This window comes from Panthera tigris, chromosome D3 (genome assembly GCF_018350195.1).
Source record: "Panthera tigris isolate Pti1 chromosome D3, P.tigris_Pti1_mat1.1, whole genome shotgun sequence".
Lineage (NCBI taxonomy): Eukaryota > Metazoa > Chordata > Mammalia > Carnivora > Felidae > Panthera > Panthera tigris.
Window position 1 is genome coordinate 28,450,361 of NC_056671.1, and position 18,581 is coordinate 28,468,941.

The following is an 18,581-nucleotide window of genomic DNA, read 5'->3' on the forward strand; positions in this document are numbered from 1 at the left end:
AAACTTGGTTTCAGCCCTTTGCATTTCCACACACTTTTTTTTTTTTCTCCACACACTTTTTAGAACAAACTTGCCATTTTTTACATAAAAGCTTCTGGGATTTTTATTTGGGATTGTATTTAATCTATAGATTAATATGGGGGGAATTGAAAACTTAACAATATTAAATTTTCTGATTCATGAATTTGGTATATCTTTTCATTTATTTAAGTATTTTTAAATTTATCTCAGCGGTATTTTGTAATTTTTAGTGTACCTCTTTTGCATATAGTTTGTTATATTTCCCCTTTAGTATGTTGTGTTTTTGATGGTATTGTAAATGGTATTTTTAAACTTTTAACTTCCAATTGCTTATATCCAGCATTTGAAGAAACAACTGATTCTTGAATATTAACTTTGTGTCCTATGATTAGCTTATTAATTCTTAATAGCTTATTAATTCTAGATTTTTGATAGAGTCCTTGGAGTTTTCATGCTACATGGTCATGTCCTAATTAAGATGGACATGGTGTCTATCAATAAAGATAGTTTTACTTCCTTCCAGTTTGTATACTTTTCTTTTTCTTGCCTTAGTCCACTGGCTAGCATTGCCACTAGAATGTTGAATAAAAACAGCAAGAACATCCCTGTCTTGTTACTGACTGGAGGAGGAAGTGTTCATTTTGTCCTATAATATTAGCTCTATGTTTTTAGTATTTGCTCTCTACAAGGTTATGGAAACTCTCTTCCCTCCTTAATTTGCTGCACATTTTTTGTTGTTGTTTTGATTTGGTTTGATTTAATCATGAGCAGGTGTTGAATTCTGTCAATGCTTTTTTTTTTTTTTGCAACTGTTGAGATGATCATGTTTTCTTAAATTATTATTCTGTTAATATAGTAAATTACATTGATTTTTTAAATGTTAAATCAATCTTGAGGTGCCTAGGTGGCACAGTTGGTTAACCTTCTGACTCTTGATTTCAGTTCAGTTCATGATCTCATGGTTTGTTAACTCAAGCCTTGCACTGGGCTCTGTGCTGACAGCACGGAGCCTGCTTGGGATTCTCTCTCTTTTTCTCTCTCTCTCTCTGCCCCTCCCCCACTTGTGCTCTTGCTCTCTCTGTCTCTCTCTCTCTCAAAAATAAAATAAACCAAAAAAATCAATCTTGCATTACTGGGATAAACTCCACTTGTCCATGGTTAATAGTCTTTTTTTATGTGTTGCTGGATTCAATTGGCAAATATTTTGAAAGAGTTTTAATGTCTATTTACATATGAGATACTGGCCTGTAGATTTCTCCTAATATTTTCCCCAGGTTTAGGTATTAGGGTGGTGCTGGCTTCATAGCATGAGCTGGGAAGTACTCTCTCCTCTTTTGTTCTCTCAGAGATACTGTGTAAAATTGGCACTATTTCTTCCATAAATGTTGGGTAAAGTTAATCCTTGGAGTCACATGGGCTTGGAGTTTTCCTTGTGGGAAGGTTTTCAAATATAAATTTAATATCTTTAGTTCATGTAGGGCTACTCAGATTTTCTCTTTCCTCTTGAGTCCATTTTGGTAATTTGAGTATTTAAGTAGTTTGTTTTATCCAAGTTTTTGGATTTACTAGCATAAAGTTGTTTATAATTTTCTCCTATTTACCTTTTAATGTTTGTGGAATCATTTCCTGCCTTATTGCCTATACTGGTAACTTAGGTCTCTCTTTTTTTCTTAATCAGTCTAACTAGAGGTTTATCAGTTGTATTGCTCTTTTAAAGAACCAGCCATTGGGGCACCTGGGTGGCTAAGTTGGTTGAACCTCCAACTTCAGCTCAGGTCATGATCTCATGGTTCATGGGTTCAAGCCCTGCTTCAGGCTCTGTGCCGATAGCTCAGAGCCTGGAGCCTTCTTTGGATTCTGTGACTCCCTCTCTTTCTGCTCCTCCCCCATTCATGCTCTATCTCTGGCTCTCAAAAATAAACAACAATTGTCTTTTTTTAATTTAAAGAAACAGCCATTGATTTCACTGGTTTTTAGCTACTGCTTTTCTGTTTTATTTTATTGATTTTGGTTCTTTAATATTTTCTTCTATTTGGGGTTTAATTTTTTTTCTTCTTAAATGTGAGGCTTAGATCATGGTTTATAAGGCTTTTCTTTCTTCCCAATACAAAAATTTAAAGTTATAAATTTCCCTCTAAATACTGCCTTAACTGCATCCCACAAATTTTATTACTATTTTTTTTTAATCATCATTCAATTCAAAATATCTTCTAATTTTCTTTGTGACTTCTTTAACTTTGGGGTTATTTGAAAAATGTATTAATTTCCAGATATTTAGGAGTTTTTTCCAGATGTCCTTCTGTTATTGATTTCTAATTTTTGTTGTGGTCAGAGATCATACTATGTCAATAAAGTCACACTGATAAAGTTGCTCGTGTATTTTGTATCCTTATACTGATTTTCTGTCTACTTGTTCTATCATTTACTGAAAGGTGTTGAAATGTCTAACCACAAGTGTGTATTATCTACTTATTTTAATTTGGTCACTTTTTGCTTCATATATTTTGAATCTCTGTATTGGGTATATATATATTTAGAATAATTATGTTTTCTTGGTAAGTGTTGATCTCTTATCAATATGAAAAATCCCCATCCCTATTCCCCCTGTCCCTGGCAACCACCATTCTACTTTCTGTCTCTATGAATTTGACTGCTCTAGGATCCGCATATAAGTGGAATCATAAAGCATTTATCATTTTGTGTCTGGTTTAGTTCATTTAGCATAATGCATTCAAGTTTCATCCATGTTGTAGCATGTGTCAGAATTTCCTTCCTTTTTTTATGGCTAAATTCCATTGTATGTATATACCATATTTTGTTCATCCATTCATCTGCTGATGGATATTTGGGTTATTTCCACCTTTTGGCTATTGTACATCATGCTTTCAACTTTTTTCAGTACCTAAGAGTGGAATGGCTGAGTCATATGGTAATCCTATGTCTAACTTTTCAAGGAACTGCCAAACTTCCAATTTCTCCACATCCTCTGAACACTTGTTATTTTTTCATGTTTATTTATATATTTTTGAGAGAGAGGGAGAGAGCAGGAGAGGGGCAGAGAGAGAGGGAGACAGAGAATCCCAAGCAGGCTCTGCACTGCCAGCACAGAGCCTGACAAGGGGCTCAAACCCAGAAACTGTGAGATCATGACCCAAGCTGAAATCAAGAGTTGGTCACCCAACCAACTGAGCCACCCAAGCACCCCTTGACAGTAGCCATTCTAAGGGGTGTGAGGTGATATCTCATCATAGTTTTGATTTGCATTTCCCTAGTGACTAGTGATGTTGAGCATTTTCCATGTGCTTAGTGGCCACTTGTATGTCTTCTTTGGAGGAATGCCTATTCAAGTACTTTGTCTATTTTTCAATTAGGCTGTTTGGTTTTTTGTTGTTGAGCAACATTCTTTTTTTTTTAATGTTTATTTATTTTTGAGACAGAGAGAGAGCATGAATGGGGGAGGGTCAGAGAGAGAGGGAGACACAGAATCTGAAGCAGGCTCCAGGCTCTGAGCTGTCAGCACAGAGCCCGACACGGGGCTCGAACCCACAGACTCTGAGATCATGACCTGAGCCGAAGTCGGACACTTAACTGACTGAGCCACCCGGGGGCCCCTACATTTGGTTTTTTAAAAATACATTTTAGGGGCATCTGGGTGGCTCGGTTGGTTAAATGTCTGACTCTTGATTGCGACTTGGGTTCGTTAGTTCGAGCCCTGCATCTGGCTCTGCACTATCAGCATGGAACCTGCTTGGGATTCTCTTTCTCCCTCTATCTCTGCTCTTCCCCCACTTGTTCTCTCTCTCTCAAAATAAATAAATAAACATTTTTTAAAAACCCACATTTTATCTTGATTTGTTTTGCCAACTGAGAGATGTTTTATTTTCAGCATCAGAAGCTCAAAATAATAAAAAAATTAATATCATATTCAAGGCCACATTTTTTCTCCCATAATTTTTAACAATTATTGACATTCCAATGAAGTGACTCAATGTGTATAAATATGAGATTTACATTTCCCTCCATCATTCATATAAGAATACACATTTAGCAATGTGGCAGAAGACCTAAAAGCATACCTGTTTGTATATAAACTAAAAACAAAATCTGTTTCTTCCTATCCCACTGGAACATTAGCATTCCTCATATTACTGATACTCATGATTTTGACCACAATTTCTAATAAATATGTGGCACCAACTCTGAGAGTAAGTGAATGGTTATCAGATCAACATACCACTCTTCCTCTCTGTTTCAAAACCATGACAGGAAATGGAAAAAAGGAAAACCCCTCAGAGTTTTTGAGCTGGTGACGGTGTCCCTGACCAGCACAGGAAGGAAATGACCATGGAGACACCTGTGCAGTGGCTAGAGCCAGGCTTGACCCTTCTGGATGTCATGCAAATAGCACACACACCCACTCACGGCAGGTAACACAGTATGCTGGGCACCATCCCACTGGGTCAGCAGAACATGGGAATTAGCAGTTCATCTCTCCCTCAGACTTTCTTTCTAGAAGCCTCATTTTGAATACAAACTGAAATACTTAAGGATGGCATATCTGTGGTTTGCTTCTAATTAATCCAGGAGTGGGGACAGGGGGCTGGATGAAACAGGATGGGTGTGAATTGGGACTTGTTAGGGCTGGGGCAGGATCATGGGAGGTCACTGTGCTATTCTGTTTGTGCATATATTTGTATTTTTCTATAACAAAGTTGTTTTTAAAAAGGAAGTTTCCTCCCTTTTTTCCTCCTTGGCACTTTCTAAATATCCACATGTTAATCATGCTCTCTAAGTAAAAACTAAAGAGTGATCATCTCAGCAGAAATGACTCGACCCTAATCAGCCAGAAGTCTTACAAATGGGGGTGCCTGGGTGGCTCAGTTGGTTAAGTGTCCGACTTCAGCTCAGGTCATGATCTCAGTTTGTGGGTTTGAGCCCAAAGTCGGGCTCTATGCTGACAGCTTGGAGGCTGGAGCCCGCTTCAGATCCTGTGTCTCCCTTTCTCTCTGCCCCCTCCCCTGCTCATGCTGTCGCTCTCTCAAAAATAGACAAACGTTTTAAAAAGAAGTCTTACAAATGAACTCTATACATTTGTTCACTCCATGTATATTTATTGGGAAACTACACTGTACCAGGTCCCCTTCTGTCACTGAGGAGCAGCAGGGAGCAGATGTCCTATCGAGGGGCATGAGGGACACAAAATGTGGGCAGAGTGGAAAGCAGAGCCAAGTAAGGGTGGTCCTCAAGGGCTGGGGGTTCTGGGAAGCCACAGTGTGGCAAGGCCAAGCTGGGTTGGGTGGGTGGGCCTGCAGGTCTGGAGAGACTGTGGTTTGTATTCAGGAGACGTGGACACCTGCCTTTACATAGGCCTGACTAATCACTAACCACATCCTAACCACAGCTCACCATTTTACCAAGGGATAAAGAGGGACTCCACCCAACTGGGATGTTGGAGCCCCAGGGAGAAGACAGGAAGAACCCAGCTCTGGCCCTCTCCACAGCCTGGCAGCCAACAGGTGCCAAACAATTGGCCCAAGGAAGGCTGTGACATAGGTTATGCCCAGGGTACAGAGCTGGGCACTGCAGTAGCAGGAGGAGAGCACTTGGCCTCCAGTCCCCTGCACAGACAGGCTCATACCCTCTGAGAGGCAGAGGTTGACTTCCTTTCTCCTGGACTCCATAATGTCAGAACTGCCAAGTGCATGAAGGAGCCAAACAGTCCTCATGAGGACAGAAACCCAAGGCCCAGTAGGACAAGGGACTCTTCCACTGTGGCCCTGACTTTCCATGTTCACACTAGAGCTGTTCACTTCTTCTTCCAGCAGATACTTACTGGGTGCCTACTCACCACCAGGTCTTCCAGCAGATACTTACTGGGTGCCTACTCACCACCAGCAGATACTTACTGGGTGCCTACTCACCAGAGAAAGCAGACTCTGAGCAGCCCTAGGAGAAGTGAGTTGGGGACAGAGCCTACTCCAGACAGCAGGGACAGTCTGCTGCAGGGAAGGCTCTACAGCATGTCCCGAATCTTAAGGGACCAAGAACAGAGTTGTCAAGATTCTTCAGAGGAGAGCAAGCAGGACCTAGTGACAACAGACAGACACAGGGTGCTGGGGGTGACAGAGAAGAAGGGGAGCTTCTCAGACTGCCATTAGGTTGGGTGCATCCTTAGACTAGAGCTGTTAATATCCATATCACATAAAGAACTGTTATAGCTCAGTAGAAAAAGGAAAGTAACCCTAAAGAAAAATGGGCAGAGGCGCCTGGGTGGCTCAGTCGGCTGGGCTGGGTGGCTGACTTCGGCTCAGGTCATGATCTCGCAGCTCGTGAGTTCGAGCCCCACATCAGGCTCTGTGCTGACAGCTCAGAGCCTGGAGTCTGCTTCGGATTCTGTGTCTCCCTTGCTCTCTGCCCTTCCCCCGCTCATGCTCTGTCTCTCTCTTTCAAAAATAAACATTAAAGATTTTTTTTAAAAAAGAAAAATGGGCAAAAGATACAATTTTCTCATGAAAACTGGCTACAGCCAGTGGACATTTTAAAGGATACTTACATTTGCAAGTAATAGATGCAATGTAAATTAAAGTGTCGCTAAAATAAGACTTTTCACCCAACAGACTATGAAAAACTCAGAAAGGTAAAGTCCAGGACTGGTTAAAGGGAAATGGGCCTTCTGGAGCAACTGGGCAATGTCTGTTAAAACTCTGAAGTGTGCACGCACTTTGACCCAGTGATTCCACCTGGAAGACTCCAGCCTGCCAAAATACTCACAAATGCCCACAAATGAAAACATGCCCTCAAGGGCCCCCACTACAGTGCTACTGTTTAAATTTTTTTAATGTTTTATTTATTTTTGACAGAGAGAGAGACAGAGCATGAACAGGGGAGGGGCAGAGGGAGGGAGACAGAATCCGAAGCAGGCTCCAAGCTCCAAGCTGTCAGCACAGAGCCCGACGCGGGGCTCAAACTCTCGAACCGCGAGATCATGACCTGACCCGAAGTTGGACGCTCAACTGACTGAGCCACCCAGGCACCCCAACACTACTTTTTAAGAGCAGGAAATCTGTAGACAGGCTAGGCATCCTGTAACAGAGGAAAAATTAAATAAATAGCGATGCATCCGTATAACAAGATACCATACAAGCATGGAAGAAAAAGTTGAAGGAATATGTCAATGGCGATGCCCTCCGGAAGACAGGATTGTAGGAGGAGACTTTATAATACAGAGACATCAGGAAAAAAATTTTCAAAGCAAACAAGTTGCTGAGTTGGTGGTGTGGGTAAATGCTGAGTAAAATTTAGGTAAAATGGAAAACCATGTGTGCGTGCACATATGTACATATGCAGAACAGTACTGGGTCTGTAAGGGTATGTGTCTGGATGCACGTGCCATGGCTTAACATCTTTATGACAAGCATGCTCACGCATAACCTGTTTGATTCAATTTAATTTATTGTTTTTATTTTTACGTTTACTTATTTTGAGAGAGAGAGAGAGTGAGTGACAGAGAGCAAGCAGGGGAGAGAGAGAGAGAGAGAGAGAGAGAGAGAGAGAGAGAGAGAATCCCAAGCAGGCTCCTCCACACAGTCCACGCAGAGCCCAATGTGGGGCTTGAACTCACGAACCGTGAGATCATGACTGGAGCCAAAACCAAGTCAGATGCTTAACCGACCGAACTACCCAAAGGTCCCATAACTTGTTTAATTTTAAAAAGGAAACTACCCAAGGTGGGCTGGAGCTGGCCACCGTTGTCCTATCCTAGTTTCTCACGGAGGGTGCCTCTTTCCAAGCAGCTCTGATTCCCAGCACCATGCGCATGTGAGGAGTCACCGGCTTCTTCCCTCTGCCCACATCTCAGCCCTGAGCTCCAACCCCATGTGACCAACTGTCTCAGCATTATCTCCCTCCACCTCTACCAGACCAAACACAGGGCTTCTCCTCCACATCAGGCCCTCCCTTCTGGTGCCCATCTCAGCACATGGCGGACCATCACCGTCACGCTGACCCTCCCTCTCCCTGACCCACATCCACATGGTCAGCAGCTTAGATTCTAGCTGTTAGACACACCTTTGTCCCCACCTCCACGCCAGACAGCCTCAGTGTCTCACCTATATGACAACTCCTGCCCCCCACTCACCCTCCACACTGTAGCCAAAATGGTGCCTGGGAAGGGGAGGTGGATCCATAGCTACTTCCTGCTTCAGCTGCTTACTAGCTGTCCATTGCTCCTAGGACCAAGGGAAATTCTATAACAAGGCCTGGCAACATGCCCAGCCCACCTCCGAGCCACAATCCCTTCCCTGAGGACTCCATCACCCTGACCTGCTTCAGGTCCCTGGCACTACACAAGCCCGTCTCACCTTCTAGAACTCTCTTCTCCCTTTCTCCTTGGCATCCAGTTAGTCACGCTTCAGACTTCAACTGGGTAAATCCTTCTGTGAAGGAAGCCTTCCTCCCGCTAGCAGTTTCTACTATTCAAAGTTTTCCTAATACCTCATCTCTGTGCTTCAAAGAATGCCTCTCTGATATTCAGTATTTGTGTGATGTGAGATTCATGTCTGTCCCCCATCGCTCTGAGCACCGTGAAAGTAGAGAATTGTCACTGCACCCAAACACCCAGCACAGCATTTGCAGCAGAGCCGGGGTGCAGTGAGAATTGCACGGACCAAACATTTACACAAATGTTTAAATACCGCACATATTTTTAAACATACACGAAGAGTATGATGAATCCCTGTGTGGCCACTATCCGGCTTCGCTAACTATCAACATGCTGCCATTTCTCTCTCCACCCGCCACGCCTTTTTGCTTCTTTGTTCTTTTGCTTGTTCTACTCGCAAAAACTTCACTATGTACACAGTGACACTTTTACACACATACACACACACACACACGCATGGACAGGAGGAGCTTTGTGTATCTGCTCGGAACACACACCGTGAGCAGCCATCACGCAGCACACGGGGAGTGCCACATAGGGCCATCTGCTTCCCACATACTCGGTTTCTCAAGAAGCCAAGACTGGACCCCTCAGAAGAGCTGCCTCGTACCTCAGGTGGAAAAGTTATTTGGCTGTAAGCCGAGTATCTCCCAGTGTGCTGCCACACCCTTCCCGATCAGAACAAACACAAAGAGACGCGTCCCATCAAGTCACCTACTTGGCTGAACTGTGCACCTGGTCACCCTCTGAGAAGCTTCCTTCGTGGGTATTTTTCTCCCCTACACAAAGCATGCCTACGAAGTAAACGGAGAATGACAAAAACAGGAAAGCCCAATTTTGCAGAGACTGAGGAGCCAAGGCCTGCCTGATAACGGGGCCCAAACTCGTAACTTGGATCCCAAAGAAAACAAACGATGCCATGGTTTCTGTGTCCACTTCCAAACTAAGAAATACACTGCAGGGAATAAATCACAGTTTCACAGATAGGAACTGCTAGCACTTACCGATCATATAATGAATAGGGACAAATGTGTTTATCCTTAACAGTCACAAATAATTTCACAGCTGTTAGTTTTGGCAGCCACCGCTTTGGAGGCAGTATGGGCTCGTGACACACATCTCCGTCACCGGCTCAGGCAAAAATCCCATATGCCAAAGGTATGTAATTGTCCGGAGGAAAAAGAGGCTTACGTAATAAGATTTTTAATACTTAAGAGTGCCTGGGTGGCTCAGTTGGTCAAGTGTCAGACTTCAGTTCATGTCACAATCTCACGGTTTGTGAGTTCAAGCCCTCCATTGGGCTTGCTGCTGAGTGCTGAGCCCGCTTCGGATACTCTGTCTCCCGCATGCGCGCACTCTCTGTTTCTCAAAAATAAATAAACATTAAATTAAAAAAAAAAGATTTTTAATAGTCAACACTTAAAAGCACATGAAAGAATTTTTTTAAGACCAATAGTAAATTCAGAGATGTGTGAGGATCAATGCTTTATCCATTTACCAATCCAGATCACATGGCCGCTTCCCACTGACCCTGTCAGGACACTAGGCACAACACTGCAGACAAGCCCAGGTTGTCTATGCTTCTCCTGTGGCCCCCACCGAACCAGCTTACCTCCAGCCCTTCTTCTCTAAATGCTGCCCTGCCCCCCACCCTCCAGCTCCCCAGCCACCAGTAGGCTCCATCTCTACCACCATTATTTATACCTGAGAGTCTGGAAGGCCAGACACTGGCAAGTGACGCTATGTGGTCAGAGAGGTGGCCCTCAGCCTTCCCAGATTAAGCCAGTAGCTGAGAAACTCAGAGGTGTTTGAGTCATTGGATCTTATTTTTCGGGGGGTGGGGTGGGGGGAGGCATTTCAGAAAACTATCTTCTACACACATGCCAAATCTTTCCGAGTTTTCAAACTAACACCATTCGCTGAACCGACCGCACTGCTGCCCACCTTGGGATGCCGGCTCAGATGTTTCCCCGCTGAGGGCAGAGGCCAACGCTCCTTACTGCCTCGGCTTCCGCAAACCCAAGGCTGCACAATTTGTGTGTGCCCTCAAATCCTCCAGCAAATTCCCATTTCAGTTCAGTCGAGGAGAAAACCTGCCCCTTATTTAACTTGAACAACAAAGAAGGATAAGAAGGTGTACCGAGATCTTGTAAACAACAAAAACAAAACAGTTTTGGCTGCTGAATGATTGCTGTTCCTGGTTAAGATCTCAAAGACAAATCCTATCGGGGGTGATGTGCCTAGTGGTCAGGAGCTGAGGTTCTGGGCCTAATAAACTGAGTTCAATTGCTGGTTCTGCCTCTCACTGACTAAGCGACTTGGACCAGTTACTCTACCTCGCTTCTACCTCACTCCATTACTCCCCCTCACTCCAACCTTCCTCCCCCTCGCTCCCACCTCACTCCATCTCAATCCAAATTTACTTCACTCCAACTTTATTCCACCTCACTCCACCCCATTCCAATCTTACTCCAACTTTACTATCAGTAAAAATAGTGATAATGATCACACCTAACTCGTGAGGTGTTGCAAAGATTAAATAAGAAAATGCACATGAAGTACCTATGGACGCATAACCCCTGAACAACACCGGTTTGACCTGCATATGTCCACTTAGACATGGATTTTTCTTGATAAATACCAAAGTGTAAATGTATTTTCTCTTCCTTACGATTTTTTTTTTCCTCCAGCTTACTTTCTTGCAAGAATACCATCTACAATACATATAACACACAAAATAATTAACTAAGTGTTCATGTTGTCAGTAAGACTTCTGGTCGACAGTAGGGCTATTCATAATTAAGTTTTGGGAGAGACTTAAGTTACATATAGATTTTTGACTGTGGGGAGTTTGGTGTCCCTACCCCCATGTTGCTCAAGGATCAACTGTACTATGTTTATGAAGCATGCAATAAATATTAACCACTATTTTTATTAGTCTTTGAAGATTTGAAATTCAGTTAAAAATTATGAATAAAACTCAAACTTTATTTATAAATTAATATATGATAAATTATATTTATAAATTTATAATAATTTATAAATTTAAAATAAATTTATAAATAAAATATATAAATCATTATTGCTACTTCATTTTATTTTAAAATGTTTATTTATTTATTTTTGAGAGAGAGAGAGAGAGAGAGAGAGAGAGAGAGAGAATCCCAACCAGGCTCTGTGCTGTCAGCACAGAGCCTGATGTGGAGCTCCATCTCGTGAACAGTAAGATCATGCCCTTGAACCAAAATCAAGAGTTGGATGCTTAACCTCACTGACTGAGCCACCCAGGTGCCCCAAGCTACTTCATTTTAAACAAAACATTAATTTGTTATTTACATTCATCTGAGCAGAGCTTTGAAATACTTCTGGGACACAGATCAGATAGTCAAGAAAAAGAAAAAGTCCCTCAGATAACTGTGTCACCTCTGGCAAGGTACCTAATCTCTTCATGCCTTAATCTTCTCAACTATAAAACTATAAAACAGACCATTCAGGCATACACGAGTGCTCAGTTTCTTCCGCAGCCAGCTCACTGTCACCAGGCAGCCTCCATCTTGCCCTACAACTGGGGCAATCTTGTTCACTCAGTGCTCATCTGCCTCTTTTCTGGGAACTAATGGGGATGACAGCCAAATCTGCTTGTGCCCACCTCTAATTGTGCCCTCTTTTTTTTTTTTTAACTTAATCTGTATGTATTTCCTCTATATTTTACACTGCAGCAGTCCAGCTGTACCTTGGGAATTTAGAACACTGGAAAGTGCTCAGTAAATTTGTCAAATGAATCACCCCAACATCATGAAGTGAATACTGCCATCCCTACTTGGCATGTGAGGAGACAAGCTTATCAAGGTTAAGTGAACTGCCATTCTGCTTAGCCAGTAAACTGCCATTAGGTATCTCTACTCCTCCTCCTCAAGGCCCCATGCATCACCCCCCTCCAGCCTCCAGTTCCCACCCCACTACCCCCACACCAGTCTTCTTCTTGCATGCCCCACCATAGCCCAGCTTCAGCCTCCACTCTAACTTACCAACACCTCCTCCATGGAGAATAAAACTCAAGCTCTACCTCCCATCTCACACTCCAGAACTTAGTTCTACTAGTTGATCTAGTTTTATATTCCCACATCTGCATCTAGTGCTCTAAGCATATCACAAATGGCCTGGCCTTCCCACCCGTGCATCTTCTGTGCCTCAGATGCCCACACTGCTTAGGAACTCCCGTTTCCCTGAAATGCAGGCCTCTCTCCTCCAGGAAGCCCTCCCTGCCCTCACCCCCACCTCAGTCTCAATAAAGACACCTGTAATGCTGTACACCACATGGATAAAGACATAACCATCTAGGTATGCATCCATTTTCTTTATTCAACTACAAACACCTAGAAGGCAGAGACTAGGTCTTTTCTGGTCTTGAATGTTGAATACCTGGCAAAAGGTCTGCACTTGGTAGAAACTCAAATGTATTAATGACTCATTCCCCCCTGGTTTTCCAGACCCTGGAGTCATCCTACAGTAGGCTGTACCGGGGAGACACTGAAACCTGTCAATTACTATCTTCAAAATCTCCCTGAAATCCTGCTTCTGTCTCCATCCCCACTGCACTGCCAGGCTCAGGCCCTCATTACTCCCAGGACTATGAGATTAACTTCCTTCCTCCAACATCCCCTTTGTATAATTACAATTCCTGTCTGGTTCCTGCCAGAGATACTTTGCTGAAATACACATCTGAGGTCAGTTCCCTGCCTGTAAGACTCTCTGCAGTCCTCCCTCCCTGGCCTGCAGCGGCTTTCAAGGCTCTCCACACTAGTTCCTTACCTTCCCCTTTCAAGCCCACCTATTCTCTCCCCACACACCCCAACACTGGTCTCACAGCTATTCCCAGAACTCTCCAGACACGACGACAGCCTGCCTGTAGAGGCTTTCAGGTATCCCTGTGCCAGGCGCACCTCATTCCCATCTCATCCTTCAAGGCTCATTTCAGAGGTCATCTCCTGGGTGAAACCTCTGCTGACTCTCCCCCTCCCATGCATAACTCACACCTGGCCTCCACTCTGTCCGCTACTGAACTTTCAACATTACTCGTGTCACCACAAGTTCCGGGCTATCTCTTCCCTCACGGGATCCCTGCAGGTGAGCCAGGCCAGACACAGGCTGTGACATCCAATGCAAGCGCATGCATGAGTCAAATGGCCATCTCATTTCCTTCAATTTAATAACCTGTCGTGTTGAATAGAGGCGCACCCTCCCCCTTTTAACAATGGGAATAAAGAGCTCAGGAATATGACGTGCCTGGCCCAAAGCCACGGTGTCAGGCAGAGCTGGCCCTAGAGCATCCGAGTAGAAATCTTATTCACCAACAGTTAAACAAAACCTCCGCACTGAAGGCGACGGAGGGTGCTAAGAAACCACCGGCAGCTTAGGAGTGGGCCCCAGCTGTTCCACACGGGGAGGGGGGGGGACGCTGGTCCGCCCCTTTGCTGCTCCATCGCCGCTGAGCCCGGGTGTTCCTGGGAAGTCTCCGCTTTGGCAGCCAAGGCCAGAGCTCGGGGGAAAGTTGCCGTTCAGGGTCCCGCGACCGCAGGGACAGGCCAACACCCAACTGACGGCCCAGCACACCTGAGCTAAGGGCGTCTCCTGTCTCCGGCTGCGCTCCGCGCGCATGCACCGCCCACCGCCCACCGCCCACCGCCGCGCGCGGGTGTACGCGCCGCCACGCACGCCCCGCTCATGCGCAGCCCTCGCTCTGGCACGAGCCAGGGGCTTTGTGGCCGCTGCCTGGAGGCGTGTAGCGGCTAACGTCGTCTGGAATTGGCCCCCGATCCGGGAACTGCCTTGGTCCCAGGAGGCTGGAGAGGATGGAGCGGTCGCTGCGCATCCCCGCCCCCTCCGCCCCCCTCTCCTCACCCCGGGGGGAAGGCTGTTGGATCCGCTGGGGGCCCTGAGCGCCCTTAACAGGATGGGCGGGTGCGCCCCTCGGGTAGGGGTGCTGGGCAGAGGGCGGGAGATGAGCGGGCTGCGCAGCGGGAAGTGGGCTGAATGTGGGGGGAGGGGGGTGTCAGGATGCGCGGGGGCTCCCCCTCCACCATCGTCAGCAAAGCAGAGCGACCAGTCGAGATTTGTACTCTTTTGCCCCCAACCGTGGACTTCCTTGTTCATACTTGACTTAGCCAAATACGCAGCTAAAACTTGAGCTTTGTGGGTACAGTTGTCTTGTGTCTTTTCTACGTGGAAGGCAGCACAGGTGGTGCCTGGCATTGTGGACCTGAGCCAGACCCCCTGAGTCAGATTGAAGCTCTGTGGCTCACTAGCCCTGAGAGATTGGCCAGTTTACCTTATCTCTTCTGTGCCTCAGTTTCCTCTGGAAGAAAGGGGTTAGGGATCGTACTTCACAGGCCAGGCTGTTGTGAAGATCAAATGAGTTAGTGTAAGAATGAGATTGGTGCCTGGCAGACACTATATGAGCTTGTGGGTGTTGTTATTACTCTTTTTTATTAGAGCTGTGTGTAACAGGATGTTTAATGGGCCTTTTCCTGTTACCCTAGAATTTATGAGTCAGGGCACAAAGATGACCCAGAGATGTTTAGTATCCCACACAGTAAAGAGAATATTGGACATATAAGCAGAGCTTATTAAAGGGCTGTGGAACCAGACCTGCCAGAAGAGAGTATGGAGGAGTTTGGGGACGGTGATGGGAATATTACATATCTTGATTGTCGCCGTAGATTTTGTAGAACTCTAAACCTAACAAGAATGAGTGTTACTTGTGCAAATTAAACGTCAATAAACCTGAAGAAAATTAATTTTTTTAAAAGACCTGTTAAGACAATGTAAGGCAAGCCACAGACTGGGGGGAAATCAAAACACATATCTGATAAAGAATACATAAAGAACTCACTCAATCCTGTAATAAAACTACAGATAGAACAGATATTCCAACAAAGAAGCTGTACACATGGCAAATAAGCACATGAAGGATGCTCAGTCATCATCAGGGAAACACAAAGCCACGGTGAGACACCACTGAATCACGACACATTCACTCAAATGGCCAAAATTAAAAACCCTGACAACATCAAGTGTTAATGAGGATGCAGAGCAACTAGAATTCTAATACATTGTTGATAAGAGTGCAAAACAGTACAATTTGGAAACACTTTGGTAGTTTCTTATAAAGTTGCCATACACTTACCATTCACACCAATCCTATTCCTCATTTACCCAACAGAGAAGAAACATGCCCATGCTAGACCTGTAGGTACTAAACTGTTCACAGAAGCAATATTAATAGTCAAAGCTAGAAACAACCTAAATGTTATCAATTAGTGAATAGGTAAATTGTGATAGATCCATACAATAGGCTACTCCTCAGCAAAAGCAGGAACAAACTACTGATACATGAAACAACATGGACGAATCTGAAATTTGTTAGGCTAGATGGAAGAAGCCAGACACCAAAAGACTACCTACTGTAAAATTCCATTGATAATGAGATTCTAAAGACAAAACTATAGTGACAGAAGCAGATCAGCAGTTGGGGGTCGTGAATCAGGGGAGTCAATTCTCTGCAAAGACTGCAGTCAATTCTTGGCAAAGAAGGTGAACTCTGGGAGTGGTGGGAATGTTCTACATCATAATTGTCGTGGTGGTGTTTATCGGATTTCATTTGTCAAAACTCATTGAATTATACTCCTAAAATTGGTGAGCTTTGTTGTAAACAAAGTATACCTGAATTTTTTAAAAAAACAATTAGTTTTTCCTGAGAGGAAACTACAAGCAGTGGCCCTTTTGGTAGCGAGATCTTTACTCTTTGCAGTAATTCATTCTCCATGACCCAACACCAGAGAAGCAAGATCCTAAGGCAGGTGGTGGGGAGAGGTGGGTAATCAAGAGGCAGCCACATCCCACCCTTTGTCTTAAGGTTCTAAGTCATAAACCCAGCTGGCAATGAGAGTGGGCAAAGGTTTACCTTGTATTCAATATTGAAATGGCTGGACTTTGAATAACTGCTAGGCATTAGGAAGTTATACGTTCTGCCCAAAATGTGATTAAGGGGAAATGTGGGAAATTTGATAGGGATTGATTGAAGGCAACAGAGAAAGCAATTTATATACCTCCTGAGATGAGAGAATTCAATCATTTGATTGCATGTCATTAAGTTAGTATAATAAACTACAGAACATAGAGTGTGTGACTCATCATACATAATAATGTATTGTTAAATAACAAGATTTAATGGAGTAAATATTAAAGATATAATTGGCTTTATTAAGTGATTCATGAATTGAGCAGCGTCTCAGCTAGCAAGTAGAGGGGGGCTCCAATGGGCCACAGAAAGGGAAAGGTTTTTAAAGGCAGGACAAGGAAGTCATAAACAGAAAAAAGGATTCTTTCAAGTGAGATCACCTTCCTTTGGGGAAAAAAAGGGTCTTAGTTGGATTATTTCATCTTCCTTTGGGAGATGGAGAGAGCCCATAGGACTGGTTGCCTTATTGGTGCTGCAGAAAATTCCTGATGGACCAGTTAAGACTACATTTCTGGGAGAGCTTGAAACTGCAGTTAGGATAGGTATTTAAGCCCTGGTTTAGTGATGTGGCTTAGCGTAAGTGACTCCATTTTGGGCCTGTGGTTTTCTTTTTAATGGTATTTTTCAAGTGTATGTAGGCACTGTTCCTGTTAATAAAATACAGAATCACTTAAAATATTACTGAACTCATACCTTTGTCATTATTTATTCTCTTGATCACCAGGTACTCCAAGTATAACTGCTATAAGGGGGAGTCCCTACCCGCCCCCCCCCCCCCCCCACCAAATTTTGTCTGTAAAAAGGAGCACTTGTCCTTGGGAGCACTGGTACAGGAGAACCATCCCAGTCCTTTGGGAACAAGAATGAGAATGGATCCTGCTGGGGACTGGAGATATCAAGCAGGAGAAAAGAATGAGGATAATGCCATGTTGTGGACATTATAGGTGAAGAACTTTTCAAGAAATTGGGAGTTTGGGAGCCTAGTTCTGATCCTGAGCACAGCCTGACCTGCCATCCTACCCACAGGCCCAGACAGGCTGACCAGTCACTGTGGCCGTCCAGCTGTATCCCTATACCTAGAACACTAGAAAGTGCTTGGTAAATATTTTCAGGTAAATAAACACTTCAATGTTATGAAGTGCGTACTGGAATCCCCATTTTGCATATAAGGAGATGTGTTCACTAAGGTAAAGAGAATTGCACTTAGCTAATAAATGGTAGACTTGAAGGTGGGGTTGAACCTAGCCCTATTGAACTCGAGAGCCCAAGTTCATGACTGCTGTGCTAGCGGCCTCCGAAACATGCAAGGTACTGAGATGAGAGGCATACAGCAGTGTGGCTGCTGCTCTGTGTTGAACAGGGTTATGCTTAATGTAGAAGTGGCAAGGACCCAGGGTGGGAGGGTGCCCTTAGAGCCAGGCTCCTAGTGGCCAGCCATGTGATGATGGCAGGTGTCTGGGGCCAGGATACAGAAAAGGAAGATGCCTTGCCATCACCAAGGCCACACACAAGCTTGGAGAGGGGGTTGAGGGGAAAGGTATACAGCTGTCAGTGATCAAGGCCACAGGGCAGCTGCAGGCCTGGTTCTACAAGGACTCTAAGGGGAAATCAAGGCTGTACACCCATCTACCAACATCTGGCTCCTCCTATGCACCCCAAAGACCACTTCCCAGCCAATCTCCACTCTCCCTGCAGGCTATGTGGCTGGGTTCCCCACTTGGAGGCCACTGTGAGGCACACGTCCCACTTTTAAATGAGGTGAAAAGGTCGGCCATGACTTTGGGCATGCTTACCTGTAATGCTTTGTAGAATGTTTGCCCTAACACATCTCGGGGACACTCTTTAAGAGAGTTATTCAGGTGACCTTTGAACAATACAGCTTTGAACTGCATGGATCCAGTTATACGCCGATTTTTTACAAAGCAGTGCTGTAAAAGTGTTTGCTCTTCCTTAGGATTTTCTTAATAACATTTTCTTTTCTCCAGCTTACTTTATTGTAAGAATGCAGTATCTGATATGTATAACATATACAATATGTGTTCATCAACTAACTGTTCATGGTATCATCAAGGCTTTCAGTCCACAGTAGGCTATTAGTAG

The 18,581-nt window shown here is 44.3% G+C and overlaps 2 long non-coding RNA genes across 2 annotated transcripts in view; one reads left to right on the top strand and one right to left on the bottom strand.

Annotated features, from left to right (window-relative positions):
- The window catches only part of LOC122232751, a 56,936-nt gene that overhangs the window by 14,450 nt on the left and 23,905 nt on the right, over window positions 1–18,581 (bottom strand). The window lies entirely within an intron of this gene.
- LOC122232752 lies at window positions 14,237–17,615 on the top strand. Its single transcript, XR_006210144.1, has 2 exons — window positions 14,237–14,435; window positions 17,206–17,615. It is a non-coding gene; the product is annotated as an uncharacterized LOC122232752 (long non-coding RNA).